The sequence below is a fragment of the Lepus europaeus genome, chromosome 8 (genome assembly GCF_033115175.1).
Source record: "Lepus europaeus isolate LE1 chromosome 8, mLepTim1.pri, whole genome shotgun sequence".
Lineage (NCBI taxonomy): Eukaryota > Metazoa > Chordata > Mammalia > Lagomorpha > Leporidae > Lepus > Lepus europaeus.
The window spans coordinates 44,932,859-44,951,835 of NC_084834.1; the positions used below are offsets into that span (position 1 = coordinate 44,932,859).

Genomic DNA, 18,977 nt, shown 5'->3' on the forward strand with positions numbered 1-18,977 from the left:
ATTGTCTTGGTGTATTACCCCTACATTTTCTTCCATCAACTTCATAGTCTCAGATCTTAAATTTAGTTCTTCAATACATCTTGAGTTGATTTTTGTATGTTGTGAGACGTATGAATCTAATTTCATTCTTTAAATATATACATCCAGTTTTGAAAGCACCATTTATTGAAGAGATTAACCTTACTCCAAAGTATGGTCTGAGCAATTTTGTTGAAAAATCAGTAAGCTGTATGTATGTGGGTTAGTTTCTAGGCTTTCTATTTTGTTCCACTGAATTGTTTGTTTCAAAATTACGACACTTGATATAACCATCTACATAATAAAAATGTATATGCCATGAAACATTAATTTATAATTTTAAATATCCAGTGTACACATTTATAAAAGAAAAAGCATCCACATTAACTGTATTATAAGCCAGTGAGTTATTCAAGGAATATTTATTAAAATTTACTAAAAACAGTAAATATTGCAACTGAGGTAAAAATTGATAAGTAAACAAAAGTATCATTTATAAGAACCAAGAAATAAACAGAAGGGCAGAAGACATTTTCTGAGGGCTGCGTCGTCACTCCTTGATATGTTGAAGCAGCTTCAACAAATGAGACTCAATAACCTGTTGGACACTTCTATAGCCCAGGGCTACAGCCAAATCCATCGAATTATATCCAGAGTCAGTTTCAATTGTCGGGTCAGCTCCATTTTCTAAAAGCATCTTACGCACTTCACATGATTTCCATGGACAGCATACAGCAGAGATGTCCCTCCATTCCAGTCATACTCGTTGACATCAACTCCACAGTGGAGAAGCATTTTGACAATGTCTGTGTAGCCCTTGCTGCAGGCCAGTGACAGTGCACTTTCTCAACTTTTTTCTAAAAGTTGAGAATCGGCACCTTTTTTTTTTTTTTTTTTTTTTTTTTTTCCAGGCAGAGTGGAAAGTGATAGAGAGAGAGAGACAGAGAGAGAGGTCTTCCTTTGCCATTGGTTCACCCTCCAATGGCCGCTGCGGCCAAATAGAGCATCTCTCCCTGAGCTGCCACCTGGTGAACAGACAAAGAATTTGTTAACAAAGATGTGGTTGAGACCTCATTTCCTGTGTGTTTGTTGGTTAAGGTGGTTTACTGTTTTATGGGTGAGAAATGCTTCCTTGTCGAGGGAGTGTAAACGTGCCTTACTTGAATTCCCAGAGAAGCAGATGTGTGGATATTGCATTTGGTTTTAAATAAGACTTTAAATAAGCTTTAAATAGATGTCACTTCCAGGTCAGAATTAACTTGGTCTTGAATATTTTTACTATCTTCTTCACTTACGAACCTCACAAACCAGAGAACGCATGTTCATGTCAAATCGGTTTGGCAAAATTTCATTCCCATGGCGACACCCTGAGTGGACCTCTCTTCTGAATTTGGGTCCAGTGGATGTTCTAGCTTAATGTCTAGCATGCTCGGGAGAGTGTAACTGCTGGGACACTCTTACACTGTCAGCTATGCTCCAATATCCAGATTTGTGATGTGGCCATGTGGTTTTCATCACTATTTCTTTGTAGTATGTTTTGAAGTCAGGTTTTGTGATACCTCCAGCTTATTTTTTTTCTTCCTCAGGATCTCCCTGGATATTCTGGGTCTTTTGTGATTTCATATGAGTTTCAAGATTCTTTTTCTAACTTTGTAAAGAATGTCATGGGTATTTTGATAGGGATTTTATTGAATCCATAGATAGCTTTAGGTAGTATAGATATTTTAATGATATTGACTCTTTCAATCCATGAGCTAGGAATATATTTCCATTTTTGTGTTCTTGCTGATTTTTTTCATCAATGTTTGATAATTTTCATTGTCAAGATCTTTCATTTTTTGGTTAAAATTTTTCCTAAATATTTGATTGTTTTCTATGGCTCTTGTGAAAGGTATTTCTTTCTTTCTTTTTTTAACTTGCATTTAGCAAATATAAATTTCCAAAGTACAGCTTATGGATTACAATGGCTTCCCCCCCCATGACTTCCCTCCCGCCTGCAACCCTCCCAATTCCCACTCCCTCTCCCATTCCATTCACATCAAGATTCATTTTCAATTATCTTTATATACAGAAGATCGATTTAGTATATATTAGGTAATGATTTCATCAGTTTGCACCAACACAGAACATAAAGTGTAAAATACTGTTTTAGTACAAGTTATAGCATTAACTCACATTGAACAACGCATTAAGGACAGAGATCCTACATGAGAAGTAAGTGCACAGTGACTCCTGTTATTGACTTAGCAAATTGACACTCTTGTTTATGTCGTCAGTAATCTCCCTAGGCTCTTGGTATTTCTTTCTTAACTTCTCTTTCAGTGAATTCATCATTAGTGTATAAAAACATCACTGTTTTTATATGTTTATTTTGTAAACTGCAACTTTACAGAATTGGCTTACCAATTCTCACAGTTTTTTGGTGGAGTATTAAGTTTTTCCATGTGCAACACCAGATCATCTGCAAACCTCGTTATTTTGACTTCCCCTTTTCCAGTTTTGATGTCTTTTATTTATTCTCCTTTTAGCTCTTGCTAATACTTCCAGTATTATATTGAATAAAAAGTGGTTAAACTGGACATTCTTGTCTTTTTCCAGATCTAAAAGGAAATGCTTTCAGCTTTTCCTCATTCAGTATGAAACTGGCTGTTGGTTTGACATATGCAGCCTTTATAATTTTGAGGTATGTTCCTTCTATACCTAATTTGTGGATGGTTGTTATTATGAAGGAGTGTTTAATATTATCAAATGCTTTCTCCTCATCTATTGAGATTATGATCTGTTTTTTGTTCTTCATTCGATTTCACTTGCGTTGTTTCCAAATAATTTTTCCCATTCTGTTGTTTGTTTCTTCACTTTCCTGAGTGTTTTTTTTGCAGTATAGAAGCTTCTCAATTTGATGTAATCCCATTTGTTGATATTGGTTTTGATTGCCTGTGCCTCTGAGGTATTTTACAAGAATTCTCTGCCTGTGCCAATGTCTTGCAGTGTTTCCTCAATGTTCTCTAGTAATTTGATGGTATCAGGTTGTAGATTTAGGTCTTTAATACATTTTGAATGGATTTTCACGTAAGGTGTAAGGTAGGGGTCCTGCTTTATACTTCTGCATGTGGAAATCCAGTTTTCCCAGCACCACTTGTTGAAGAAAGTGTCCTTGCTCTAGGGATTAATTTTAGCTTCTTGGTCATATATAAGTTGTTTGTAGATGCTTGATTTGTGGCATTTCTATTCTGTTTCATTGGTTTATCTATCTGATTTTGTACCAGTACCAGGCTGTTTTGATTATAATCTTCTTGTAATATGTCTTGAAACCTTGTATTGTGATGCCTCTGGCTTTGTTTTTGTTATATGAGGTTACTTTAGCTATTTGAGGTCTCCTGTGTTTCCATATGAATTTCAGCATCATTTTTTCCAGATCTGAGAAGAATGTCTTGGTATTTAGATTGGTATCACATGGAAGCTATAAAGGGTTTTCGAAAGAATGGACATTTTGATGATATTGATTCTTCTAATCCATGAACATGGAAGATTTTTCCATTTGTTTGTATCTTCTTTTTTTCTTTCTTTAATGTTTTGTAATTCTCATTGTAGAGATGTTTGATATCCTTGGTTAAATTTATTCCAAGATATTTGATTTTTTGTAACTATTGTGAATGGGATTGATCTTGAAAATTTTTTCTTAGCATTGGCATTGTCTGTGTACAAAAAGGCTATTGATTTTTGTGTATTGACTTTGTATCCTGCTCCTTTAAGAAGCTCTTTTATGAGTTCCAATAGTCTCAATAGTTAGTGGGGTCTTTTGAGTCTCCTATATATAGAATCATGTCATCTGCAAATGGTGAGAGCTTGACTTCCTCCTTCCCAATTTGTATCCTTTTGATTTGTTTTTCTTGCCTAATGGCTCTGGCTAAAACTTCCAGTACTATATTGAATAGCAATGGTGAGAGTGGGCATCCCTGTCTGGTACCAGATCTCGGTGGAAATGCTTCCAACTTTTCCTCATTTGGTATGATGTTGGCCATGAGTTTTTCATAAATTGCTTTGATTTTGTTGAGGAATGTTCCTTCTAAATCCAATTTGCTTAGAGCTTTCATCATGAAAGGGTGTAGTGTTTTGTCAAATGCTTTCTCTGCATCTATTGAGATAATAATATTGTTTTTTTTGTCCTTCAATTTGTTAACATTGATTGATTCATGATATTGAACCATCCCTACATATCAGGGATAAATCCCACTTAGTTTAGGTGAATGATCCTTCTGATGTGTTGTTGGATTCAATCGGCCAGAATTTTATTGAGGATTTTTGCGTCTATGTTCATCAGGAAAATTGGTCTGTAGCTCTCTTTCTCTGTTGTTTGTTTTTCAGGTTTAGGAGTTAAGGTGATACTGGCTTCATAGAATTTTGGAGCATTACCTCGCTTTTAATTATTTTGAAAAATTTGATAAGAGGTGGAGTTAGTTCTTCTTTAAATGTCTGGTAGAATTCATTAGTGAAGCCATCTGGTCTTGGCCTTTTCTTTGTTGGGGGGGGTCTTTATTACTGATTCAATTTCCATCTTTGTAATGGGTCTGTTTAGGTTTTCTTTGTTTTCATGGGTCAATTTAGGTAGGTTGCATGTGTCCAGGAATCTACCCAGTTCTAGGTTTCTCAGTTTGTTGGCATACAGCTCTTTGTAGTAATTTTTGATTATTCTTTTCATTTCTGTGATGTCTGTTGTTACATTTCCTTTTTCCTCCTTAATTTTATTGATTTAGTTTCTCTCTCATTTTTTGGTTAGTTGGGTGAATGGTGTGTCAATTTTGTTTTGTTTTTTTTTAAATCAGCTCTTTGTTTTGCTGATATTTTGTACTATTTTGTTTCAATTTTATTGATTTATTTTCTAATTTTAATTATTTCTTTTCTCCTACTAGGTTTTGGTTTGATTTGCTGTTGTTTTCCTACGTCCTTGAGATGCGTTAAAAGCTTATTTATTTGGTGAATTTCCAATTTCTTGATGTAGGCATCAAGTGTGATAAACTTTCCTCTTAACACTGCTTTTGCTGTATCCCATAAGTTTTGTCATATTCATATGTTTTCAGAAATTTAAGAAATAGGCCAAGGACTTAAACAGACATTTTTCGAAAGAGGAAATCCAAATGACCAACAGTTACATGAAAAACTGCTCAGGATTTCTAGCCATCAGGGAAATGCAAATCAAAACCACAATGAGGTTTCACCTCACCCAAGTCAGAATGGCTTTCATACAGAAATCAACAAACAACAAATGATGGTGAAGATGTGGGGAAAAGGTACTCTAATCTATTGTTGGTACAAATGTAAACTGGTCTATCCATTGTGGAAGACAGTATGGAGATACCTCAGAAATCTAGTTCTGGACCCACCATATGACCCAGTCATCCTACTCTTGGGAGTTTATCCAAGTGATATGAAATCAGCAAATAAAAGAGTTATTTGCATCCCCTCAATGCTTATTTCAGCTCAATTCACAATAGCTAAGACGTGGAATCAACCTAAATGCTCATCAACTGAAGACTGAATATAGAAATTATGAGATATATACTCTATGGAATATTACATAGCAGTAAAAAAAAAAAGATGAAATCCAGTCATTTGCAACAAAATGGATGAATCTGAAATACATCATACTTAGTGAAATAAGCCAGTCCCAAAGGAACAAATACCATATGTTCTCCCTGATCTGTAATAACTAATAAAGCACCTAAAAGGAAATTTGTAGAAGTAAAATTGACACTTTGAGAAGCATTGACTTGAACAGCCCATGTCTTGCCCGTCACGGAACAGATTTTTGTTTTTTTCTTAATAGTGAATAGGATGGGGAATAGGAGAGGGAGAAGGAGGTGGGGTGGAAGTGGGAGTAGGAGGGCGTATATGATGGAAGGAATCACTATATTCCTAAAGTTGTACTTATGAAATTTGTACTCATTAAATAAACAATTTATTAGGGAAAAAAGAATATAGGTCTGTAGTTTCCTTGTCATGTTGTGTCTTTGTTCAGTTTTGACTGGCCTCATTAAATGAATTGGGCAGAGTTGCATCCTATTCAGTATTTTGAAAAATTTGGAAAGTATTGAGGTAAATTTCTCTTTAAATGTTTTGTATAATTCAGTAGTAAAGTCATCCAGGTCCTGAAGTTTTCCTTGATTGAAGACTTTGAGTTGTTGCTTCAATCTCACTGCTTATAATGGGTCTGCAGGATTTAATGGAGGTTGAACAGGTTTTGCTTCCAATTTATGAGTAATATTGTTACTTTACTAATTCCTCTAAGGTCTCAACTGTTGATGCAGCTTGGTTTCTAGAACAACCATGGTAAGCACAGTAAAATCTTGCTTTTCACCTTTGATGACTTTTGAAGCTGGAAGGTATTGTAAGCATTATAATCATTGTTTAATATTTATTAGTTGCAGTTCCCATACCCAGAAGAGTATATGAAGATTGAAGCCATAATTCAGTAACAAAAGTAAGTATAAAATTTCTAAATTATTTTTGTAATCCAAGAAAATAATGTAAATCTAAATTAGTGTGACAATTATGGCTTATTAAGCATATTTATGGATCTTAACAGAATGAAATAGCAAAAATGTCTGCTTATCTTTATATAAATACTATGTAGAGTGAGTGGTAGAATAGTATATTTTAGGGAGATATGATTGACCTTTCAAAAGTAATGGTTTGTGATTTATAATTTTACTTCCTATTATAAAAAAAAGGACTGTAAGAGAATGACAGATACTTAAAAGAAATTGAGGGTCTTCCTCCTGACCAAATTTACAATGACTTTACTATGCTTCCAAGAAGGAAAAGGATATCTTCAAGAATGGTCATCCTGGGTATAAATTTAGCCATTATTGATTATATTATTCTGTAGCTGAGGTAACTAATCCTTCAGCTGATGGCAAGTGGAAGTAAAGTGGTCTGATTATTTCACTTTGAATTTAAAAAGGCACACTGTCAAGTTTAAACTTAGCCAGCTAAAAATAAAATAATGAAAAAAGGTGTTGTCAGCTAACAACAAAAATAGAATTGTTTTCATTACTTAAAAATAATGAAAATATATTTTAGTAAGGAAGAAATCAACCATCAATTATTTAATAATATTTTGGAAACAAATCATAGAATGATAATTTAAGAATAACAGATGGAAGACAGAATTTAAAAATTAGACTTTCAAAATAAATTCAATCTTTTTATTTATTTAAAAGACAGATGCAGAGACAGTGAGAGGTATAATATACCATGAAAACTAACGCCATGTTTGTTAGTATTTATTAATTAATCAAAAGTCTACTAGTGATCCTTGGCAGGGCTTACATAGAAAAAAGTTAATGCATGTGTGTTTGTGTGTCTGTATCTATTTGTGTGTGTAATTTTAAATATATCTTTACCTCAATGAAGTGAAACGGAAAATGGAATTTTTCAGTTTTTGTAGATCTAGTATCAAATCACAAAATCTTTAAGTGCTATAACATATAGTATGATACTGATTTTAATCAATTATTGAATATTATAAACTTTTTCACTAATAATTTTCTGTTATGATTATAAGGGAAATTAATGCTAGTATCTTCCTCATTAGAATTTCTATTTGTATTTTAAAAGAATTCTAAAGAACAACTGCAAAGAACAAACCTGTACCACCTGATGTGAGATGCAATTGAATTGGCAATTGAACATATGGCCCTTGAAAATAATAAAGCCAATTGTTTCTTTTCAGTTCAATATGATAGAAGTTGCATGCCATCTAAATCAGGGCTAGTGCATTATATATTTAACGTGATATATTGGTAAAGGGGTCATTTACCTGAATTCAGTGTCCAATTTCAAAAATCAATCTGTAATATTTAATCAAAAGCTGCTGAACTAAGTTATTTGTGAACTTTTCACAGCTATCAAACATGATCAATACTCCACAGTTAAAACAATTTATTAAGCTATTTTGATAATGGAGATCAATATACCAACATATTTTTCATATGACACATTTTGCAAACTAGAAACAAATAAAAGAGAAGATCTTAGAATTGAAGTAATTGACAATTAATAGTATACCTTTATGGTATCAACTACTATGACTAACCCTAGAGAAATCTAGGCTAACATGATTATCTGATAGTCATCAGATTATTCGGACTATTGGTGTAGGCTCCTGAGTAAAATTCAAGCTACTTATAATAAAAGAAATTGCAGAGAACTTTGATATATTTATGTAAAGTGTTACCCTTAATTTACTCACTTAAAATTAACTGTTAGAACTATGCAAGACACTTAGAATAAAGAAAAGCATAAAATGTTGTTTCTGGACTGGAGTAATTAAATATCCCAGGCAGAAGATAACCATTTCAATCCAAATATTGTCTCTGAATCCATGATATAGCATACCCATTTTTTTCTCACTCTGTCAGGCCACAACAGGCTACTTTTATTTCTCAGATACCTCACCTTTTCTGTTTTCTTTCCTTTTATTTATTTATTTATTATTTTTGACAAACGTACTATGAATTCTTTCCCGTCTCTGCGAATTGCTTTTACACTCTGTGGATGGTGTCTTTTGAAGAATGAAGTTCTTGTTTTTAAAGCACCACAAATTACTATTTTCATGTATTATTAGTTCCCTTTCAGAAATTTTATCTATTCCAATGTTATAAAGGCACTGCCTAATTTTTTTTCTACAAATTAAGTTAATTTGCAATTAATTTTTGTCTATGGTGTGAGGCAAGAGTTAAGACCAGAATATACCATCCTGAAACCTACTACAGAAAGTTCATTACAGGGCCATCGCTATGGTGTAGCAGGTAAAGCTGCTGCCTGCAACAGCACTGGTATCACATATGGATGCTGGTTCAAGTCTTGGCTGCTCTACTTCTGATCCAGCTCCCTACTAATGGCTTGGGAAAAGCAGCGGAAGATGCCCCGAGTGTATGGGCTCCTGACATTCATGTAGGAGACCAGGATGAAGCTCCTTGCTGCTGGCATTGACCTGCCACAGTGCTGGCCATTGCGGCCATTTGGGAAGTGAACCAGTGGATGGAAGATCTCTCTCTCTCTCTCTCTTTCTCTCGAACTCTGCCTTTCAGATAAATAAATAAATCTAAAAAAAGAATGTTAATTACAATGTGATACAGAAGATCACGTGATAAATGTTGTTAGCTAAAAAGATTCAGAAACAAGATACATACACAAAAAAAAAGAAAAAAGGAGGTTGAGGCAGAGGCTAGGAGGTAGAGAATGGAAATACAGAAAAGAGATGTATTTAGGGGATTTTTTTTAATAGGAAGTGGAGCTTGCCATATAATGTAAATACTCTTTTCTCTACAAAAGTTTCTAACAATACCCACTTAATAAAGAATGCTACTTTGAAAGGATACTAAGCTTTTCATTTGGATATGCCGTTTATTTCTCTCATATGTCCATCTCCATGAAAGACTTCACTTCATGGATTTATGTCACTTAAGTAGCCCCCGTAATATACATCCTATTATGTTTCATATTTGCTTGCCAATTTAATACAATGTCTTACATTGTAAAGAATTTGATGTAAGATGACAGAAATAATGTCAGGAGCAAATTTACATGTTCTATTTCAGCAGGTTATTTTGTCCAACATAACTGCCTATAACTTATTAGATGGATTAGGGTATTTTTATAGCAAATAAATGCAAAGTATTAAAATTACATTGCTTAAAGTGTGCAGATCAAATGATATTGATGGTTTATGTTATCTGCAATATAAAAACACATAAAAAAGAAATATATTTTCAAAAATTAAATCTGACTTATCTTTGACAAAGGAGCTAAAATCAATCTCTGGACCAAAGACAGTGTCTTTAACAAATTGTGCTGGGAAAACTGGATCTCTATGTGCAGATGTTTGAAAGCAGATCCCTATCCTTGAACAAAATTCTCAAAATGAATCAAAGACCTAAATCTATGGCATGAGACCATCAAATTACTGGAGAACATTGGGGATACTTTGTAAGACACTGGCATAAGCAAACACTTCTTGGAAAAGACCCCAGAAGCACAGGATATCAAAGCCAGAATTGACAAATTGCATGACATCAAGCTGAAGAGCTTCTACAGTGTAAAATAAATACTCAGCAAAGTGAAGAGGCAACCAGCAGAACGGGAGAAAATTTTGGCAAACTATGCAACTGATAAAGGGTTAACATTCAGAATCTATAAAGAGCTCAAGAAATTCAACGACAACAAAATGTCCCATGTCTACACAGCACTTACGTTATTGCTGCTAGCATAAGATTGTGGGAACTTAGGGCTGGCTCTGTGGTGCAGCGGGTTAACGCTCTGGCCTGAAGAGCTGGCATCGCATATTGATGCCAGTTGGTTCCTCTTCCGATCCAGCTCTCTGCTATGGCCTGGGAAGGCAGTGGAGGATGGCCCAAGTCCTTGGGCCCCTACACCCATGTGGGAGACCTGGAAGAAGCTCCTGGCTCCTGGCTTGGGATCAGCATAGCTCAGGCTGTTGTGGCCAACTGGGGAGTGAATCAGTGGATGTAAGACTTTCTCTTTCTCTCTCTCTCTCTCTCTCTCTCTCTCTCTCTCTGCCTCTACCTCTCTGTAACTCTGCCTTTCAAATAAATAAATAAATAAATCTTTAAAGAAAAAAACATTATGAAGAGGGCTAACCCTGTGCCTGTGGCACTGGCATCCCATATGGACCCCGGTTCTAGTTCCAACTGTTCCTCTTCCAATCCAGCTCTCTGCTATGGCCTGGGGAAGCAGTGGAAGATGGCCCAAGTCCTTGGGCCCCTGCACCCACATGGGAGACCTGGAAGAAGCTCCTGGCTCCTGGCTTCAGATCAGCCCAGCTCCAGCCCTTGCAGCTATTTGGGGAGTGAACTAGAAAATGGAAGACCTTTCTGTCTCTCCTCTCTGTCTGTAACTCTACCTCTCAAGTAAATAAATAACATCTTTAACAACAACAACAAAATCATGAGACATACTATGCACTTGATGACTGAATGAAGGAATGCCACATCTCTTAAGATGCAACAGCATGATTTGAATATTTGTCCCCCCAAACTCAGTAGTTTGGTTCCTCAAATCTTTTTTTTTAAGATCTATTTTATTTTTTGAAAGACAGAGTTACCTAGAGAGTTAGAGACAGAGAGGTCTTCCATCCACTGGTTCACTCCCCAGATGGCTGCAATGGCTGAAGCTGCACCAACCCAAAGCCAGGAACCAGGAGCTTCCTTCAGGTCTCCCACATGGGTGTAGGGGCCCAAGGACTTGGGCCATCCTCCACTGCCTTCCCAGGCCATAGCAGAGAGCTGGATCAGAAGAGGAACCAACTGGCGTCAATATGCGATGCCAGCGCTTCAGGCCAGGGTGTTAACCCGCTGCATCACAGTGCCAGCCCCAAGTTCCCACAATCTTATGCTAGCAGCAATAGCATAAGTGCTGTGTAGGCATGGGACTTTAGAGAGGTGCTTGGTTTAGATTTTATCATTAGGATTGAACACTCATGATAAAATTCTGATAATTTTTTAGAAGACAAAATACACATTCTCTCTGTCTCTTGCCGAGTGATGCCCTGTGCTATCTTTAACTTTGAAAGAAAAAAGACCATGATCAACCTGAAGCAATGGGGCCTGGCCAGTCCTGGACAGTGAATGTTCAAAATCATGAGCCCAGATAAACCTCTTTACTTCTAAAGTCAGCCTGTCTCAGATAGTTCATTGAAGTTACAGAAAGCTCACGAATACAGCACTATAAGTGTGTATATCTTTTGACATCCATGTAGAAAGGATATTATTCTACACCATCTGATAAAAGGAAATAGTGAAAATTTCAGGCCAGATGGAAATATTTCAGTTCTAATTAGTTCATATCAAAGTATTCTTCACAATTATAGAAAACTTGCACATAATAAGAAAATTAGAAAATGATATTCTAAACACCAGAACTATCTTATTCATCATTGTATATCATGGTCTTAGTTCAGGACTTGCTGTGGTTGCTTGCTTAAAAATCACCATTGCTTACAAGTCATCAAGAAATGAAAGATGAATAGTTTCCCCAGATAAAAAAAGTGACCAAGAATACTCTACACAAAATTACTATCAGGTGAAAGTTCAGGGTAACAGAATGGAAAAAAATGCTTGTTCAGTTGGGGAAAACACAAAACAGGGTTTGTAGACAGAGATTTTTGATCCAATATTAGAAAAAAATAGTTATAGATGAGAAATGAGAGAATGAACAGAAATAATTCATATTTTACACAGTGAAGTAGTAGAGTTCAAATGTTGTTGGAAGTGAAAAGGTTTTACCACATTGTTGGGGGAGTGTATTTTGCTTCATGGTTGAGCTGTAGGTTAAGCTGTCAGATGCCTACTTCCCACATTACAATACCTGGCTTTCATTCCCAGCTCCAGCTCCTGGCTCTAGGGTCCTGCTAAGGCATATTTAAGAAGGAAACAAGTGATGGCTGTTGCAGTTGGGTTCCTTTCACCCATGTGACAACCTGGATTGCATTCCAAACTGCTGTCTTCAGCCCTGGCCCAGAACTTGCCATTGCAGGGCAGAGGGGAAAAGATTGGAGAAGTAAGGAAGAGAGCAAGGCATGCAAGGAGGTAGACAAGAAAAAATAGTATTAAAAGCCCCAATGAATGGGTTAGCCTTGCAATTTAAGAATTAGTCTTCTCATTTGGATCTGTTAAAAAACTCACACAGAAATCTTTCAGTTAACTAAGGCAATGCTGTCCTCTCTTAAGCCAGGGTGAATTGAGTTCTGTTGCTTGCAACCACAAGAATGCAGTGTATACTTTTCTGTTAAGATTTATTTATTTATTTGAAAGTCAGAGTTACACAGAGAGAGAAGAGGGAGGCAGAGAGAGAGAGGGAAAGAGAGAGAGAGAGAGATCCTCCATCCACTGGTACACTCTCCAATTGGCTGCAATGGCCAGAGCTGCATGGATCCGAAGCAAAGAGCCAAGAGCTTCCTCTGGGTCTTCCCATGTGGGTACAGGGGCCCAAGGACCTACGCCATCTTCTACTGCTTTCTCATGCCATGGCAGAAAGAAGGATTGTAAGTGGAGCAGCCAGGAGTCGAACCGGTACCCATTTGGGATGCTAGCACTGCAGGTGGTGGCTTTACCCACTATACCACAGCGCTGGCCTCCCAGGAATTTATTTTAAGATAGAAGGATGGGTTCAATGATGGTGAATTTATGAGATTTTTAGAGGATGGTATAGGATCATTTCTTATGTCTAAATTATTTTTCTGAACTGGAAAGTGCAATCATGTATTGCAAGGTATGACTTAACATTGCAAAGGAAGGGAAAGAGAATGAAATAAAACAGGATTTCAGAGCAATGTTTACTCTATTTGATAATTGATGTGTTGAAATCTGACTAACTATAGAGGATAATATCTGACAGGTTATCAAGGTCACTTGAAATCATTTCTTCAACAAAATCTTGGATTTTTTTAAATGTATTTTTATTAATTTCCATATCATTTGTTGCTTGAATTAGGAAAATATACATACTAGTATTATTAAAACTTGAAAAAGTTTGTTACATGATCTGCTATTACTGATAATTGTTCACATCAAATATTAATGAGGTAAATCACGTTAGAAAGGCTTCCTGTAAGAAAAACATCATCATTTCCTCCAATGCTTATATTAATTCCCTTCTCTCCATCAAGGTGTTCTTTCAATCTCCATCTTAATTAAGAATCAGTAATGAATACAATTTGTCAGTGTCTCAAAGTGTTCCTTATTGGCCTTACTTACAGCAAATTGATTACTAATAATGTGTTTTAAAACAAAGAGTATTATCTTCATATGACTTCTGAAGGAAGATTGATATACATTTAAATCATTAGGTAAAAGTCTATTAAGTAACAAATAAGAATATTTAGATACATAAAAGATACTTGTGTGTGAATATATGTATGTACATACAAATAAGCACTTAATACATGTGCAATGTGTGCACAGCATAAGGGCATATGCTACCTGAATACAACTTTATTAAATGTATGTGAATGAAAAATTGTACTTTCTGATGTTGTACATCAAGAGAGTTAATACATATTGATAAGTGTGAAACAAAAGTAAATCTGTGCCTACTTTTACTATATATATATATATATATATATATATATATATATATAAAATACATTATCCCATAACAGTTTTCCAGATACTAAAAGTCAATAAAAGTGTTTTATTCATATTTGGAGAAATAAAGGCATTTAGTTTTATTTTTGTCTACGCTATTGAAAACAAATAGTTTAAAATGACTATTTTTGATAGTTCCAAACTTATACATAATTCCTTCACTAAAAGCTAATTTACAATTTTTTTTAGAACTTGACATTTATTTTTCTACAGATTTAATATTATGAGTGTGTTCCAGAGTTTCCTGGCTATACCACATAAAGGCCATTTATTCTACAAGCAGTTGAAATTGTATACGCAGATAAATGAAAAAAAATTTATAAAAATATTATTATAAATAGAACATTTATTTAAATATGTTACTGAATATTACATATATAGTAAAATGTACATAACTGATTTCAAATATATATTGTTTATCATGTGATATGAGGAGCAGAATTGGGGAATTGAAAATCATCAATATCTCCCTGAAAAAAGTATAATAAAAACAGTTTTTTAAGATGGTTTTACCTGCAATAGCTGGGCTGAGCCAAATCAAAACCAGGAGTCAGAAACTCAATCCAGGTCTCCGTCTAGGTGGAAGGGACCTAACCTCTCAGGTCACTGTCCTCTGTCTACTAGGGTATGCATTAGCGGTAAACTGGAATAAGACTTGGAGCTGGGACTGCCAAGCTCTTTGATATGGAATGTGGATACCTCAACTGATGGCTTAACCACAAGACCAAACAGCAGTTCCTATTTTGTTTTCTTTTACTTTTAAATAACACATAAAAATTGTACATGTTTATTGAGTACCATGCAATATTTGTATACACATATGCATTGCATAATGTCCAATCATGGTAAACAGCATTTCTTTATGGTGAAAACACCTAAAATATCTTCTTCCAATTGTTATCTTTAATTTTTAGAGAAATTTACATTATCATTACAATTAAGATCATTTTGTATTCTCTTCTACAATAAAAGATTAACAGATCATTTTTCTTATCTCCATATACATTTAACAATCCATCTCCTTCTCTTTAATATTATTCTCTAAGAAAGACTTCAAGTAAGAAATACAAAACATCACTGACATCCATTAAGTTCATGATAAATTATCTGATTAACTTTGACTTCAAGAAGATAAATCATTGCTGTGTGCGGTGATGAGGACCAAGAAACATGAGTTTTAGCCTCTTATTGTATGCTGCAGTTTGCAAAGGGACTTTTATATAGTCCTCCAACAGCCTTCGCTTATGGCACCTGCTGCCCCATCAATGATCTTGTCAGTGGCTTCTCCAGAATTTGAACCAATGTGCAGCAATTACAAAGCCATGTCACTGTGGTAATTAGGTCTCCCTGTTAGACATGCAATTATTATAAGGCAGTGGCCAAAAGTTTCCTTCTGCTATATCAAAGTTTCATAGAAACATACAGATGAGATACTAAAGCTCTGTCTGCAAACTTAGGTAAATATAAAAAAAACACGGAACCTATAATACACTGCGATGTTTATTCTCATTTATTCAATAATCCATCTAAACCTATAACACACTACAACTGGGAGTAAAAAAGATCATCATTCTATGCTATACTTATTATATGGCATATTTAATATAAATGTAATAAGCTTTAATCCATGAAATGTGTCAAGAATCTATTGAGGAGGACCAAAATTCTAGTCCTAAGTAAACAAGAGAAAAAAGGCACAGTCTGGTTAAGTGATTTTTCAGATGTTACACAGATTTAATGTTTTAGAATATCAATCTTAACACAGGTTGTCTAAATTCACATCTGGGGCTTGATATATGCATGATATTTTCTGTCTGTGATTTTCAGTTGCAATTCTGATATTAGTTTGCCACATTACTTTAAGGTACTCTTCAGGGTCCAATTTTCATTTTCTGCAGATCATATGGAAGGAAAATCAGCATTTCCCAAATAATGTGCCTCATAATTCTTATTTTGAAACCCTAATTTTATAGAAAAAGATTTCTGTGGCCAGTGGTTAGCAATACTAAGCTAAAATGGATTAAATAATTTTTTGAGTTAATGGGCTCCTGAAACACTTTTAACAATTCTGAAATACTGTAAAACCTTCAGAAATTGGATTAGCATGCAACATTCATTTGAAAATGGAAAGAATTCCTCTATTTTTCTCTTTCCTGTTCACTCTCCAAATAATGGAACTTTATGGTACACATGATGGGAAATTTTATTTTTTTAATTTTTTAAGATTTATTTATGCGCCAGTGCTGTGACACAGCATGTTAAAGCCCCATCTTACAGTGCTGACATTCCATATAGGTGCCAGTTTGAGTCCCTGCTGCTCCACTTCTGATCCAGCTCCCTGCTACTGTGCCTGGGAAAGCAGCATGAGTGGTCCAAGTCCTCAGGCCCTTGTGTCTACATGGGAGATCCAGAAGCTCCTGGCTGCTGGCTTTGGATCAGCTAAGCTCTGGTCATTGAAACTATTTGGGGAGTGAACCAGCAAATGGAAGACCTCTCTCTGTGTGTCTCTACCTCTCTCTGTGACTCTGTCTTTCAAATAAATAAAATAAATTAAAAAAAAAACTCAAATGAAAATATTTTTAAAAAGAACTATTTATTTATTTATTTGAAAATAGAGTTACAGAGAGAGAGGGAGACACAGAAAGATCTTACATCTGCTGGTTCACTCCCCAAATGGCCACAATGGGGACTGGGCCAGGCTGAAACAAGAGCTTCTTCCCAGTCTTCCATGTGGGTGGCAGAAACCCAAGAACTCGGGCCATATTCAGCTGCTTTTGTTGGGGAATGTTAGACAAAGAGATCACTACATTTCATTTTACTCTAATATACTCTACTGTATTTTATTCTATACTATTTTATTTATTTCCAATACAGTTATCATCAATTCCTATCCCATTTTTGCTTCTCTCCCAGGAGCATTAGCAGGGAGCTGGATCAAAGAAAAATCAGCTGGGACTCAAACCATCACTCCTACATGGGATATCTCTATCACAAACAATGAATGGCTTAATGCCCTGCACCACAACAGTGGCCCTCTTACTTTATTTTACACACACACACATATACACTCAATATAGTGAAAAGTACTGGCATAGTTTGAAGATTTAGGACAATGAATACAACCTATCATTTAATCCCTAAAGCCTTTTTTATGCTTTCTATTACTTGCACTATAAACTGTCTTTTTAAATAACACAGCCATCGGTCTAAATGTAGAAGAAATTTGTGTATCTAAGAATAGATTCTCTTCAAAATGCACTATATAGGTTTTCTATTTTAGACCTTTCTAATGAAAGCTTATTTGATGGACTGCTTCATTTCATTTTAGCTTCTTCCCCATACTATTTAAGGTAATTAATAGTGGGGGTCCATAGGTCGTGGGTCACCACCCAGTTCTAACATTTACATAAAGTTTATGTGCGTCTCTTGGCTTCATTCATCATCTGTGGATATACTGAATCTATCTTTTTGTGATGACTGAACAGTATTTTTCACTGTATTTATCACTCAATAAAGATTTGCTTTCATGGTAACTGTAAAACGATCAAGTTTTTGGGGCCAGCGCTATGGTGCAGTGGATTAAAGCCCTGGTCTGCAGCACCGGCATCCCATTTGGACACTGGTTCAACTCCCAGCTGCTCCACTTCCCATCCAGCTTTCTGCTATACCCTGGGAAAGCAGCAGAAGATGTTCCAAGTCCTTGGGCCCCTGCACCTGTGTGGGAGACCTGGTTCCTGGCTTGGGATCAGCTCAGCTCTCGCCATTGTGGCCAGCTGGGGAGTGAACCAGTGAAAGGAAGGATGGAAGACCACTCTCTATAGCTCTACCTCTTTCTGTAACTCTATCTTTCAAATAAATAAAATGAATCTTTGAAAAAAAAACTATTAAGTGTTTATTTTAAGTAGATTCTTTTTTTAAAGATTCATTTCATTTATTTGAAATGCAGAGTTACAGAGAAAGAGAGAGGTCTTCCATCCGCTGGTTCACTCCCCAAATAGCCTCAAAGGCTGGGACCAGACAATACTGAAACCAGGAGCCAGGAGCTTCTACTGGGTCTCCCATGTTGTGCATGGGCCCAAGCATCTGGGCCATCCTCTGCAGCTTTCCCAGGAGCATTAGCAAGCAGCTGTATCCGAAGTGGAACAGCCAGGACTTGAACCACGCGGGATGCCAGCATCAACTGCAGCAGCTTTACTCTCAGCACCGCAACACCGGCCCCTAAGATGACTTTCATTCGATTATCTTGATTTGTGCCATAGTTTGGTGTTGTATTAAAAACAACTCATAACAGAGATCCTCTTTTATTATCTCTATCAAAAATAAATGACTAGTTATGCTTTCCAATGTACCTGAAGCTAGCATTTCCCATGACTTAGGGACCAGTGTTGTGGTGTTGAGGGTAAAGCTGCTGCCTTTGATGCTGGCATCCCACGTGGTTCAAGTCCTGGCTGTTCCACTTCGGATACAGCTGCTTGCTAATGCTCCTGGGAAAGCTGAAGAGGATGGCCCAGATGCTTGGGCCCATGCACACACATGGGAGACCCAGTAGAAGCTCCTGGCTCCTGGTTTCAGTATTGTCTGGTCCCAGCCTTTGAGTTCAAGCCTTATGGTTCAAGTCCCAGCTGTTCCACTTCTTATCCAGCTCCTTGCTAATGCTCCTGGGAAAGCTGCATTTCCCATGACTAATTTTGGAGATTCCTTGTTTGTTAGTTGCTTTTGCTGCTTTATTTCTACCCAGAACTTAGACTAACCACAGATTTCCATGAGTGGTTGAATATGCCTCTGAGATCATAA

At 36.0% G+C, this 18,977-nt stretch overlaps 1 pseudogene; it reads right to left on the bottom strand.

Annotated features, from left to right (window-relative positions):
• Positions 1 to 568: 568 nt before the first annotated feature.
• LOC133765258 (ankyrin repeat family A protein 2-like) overlaps positions 569 to 18,977 on the bottom strand; it is a 48,646-nt pseudogene continuing 30,237 nt past the window's right edge.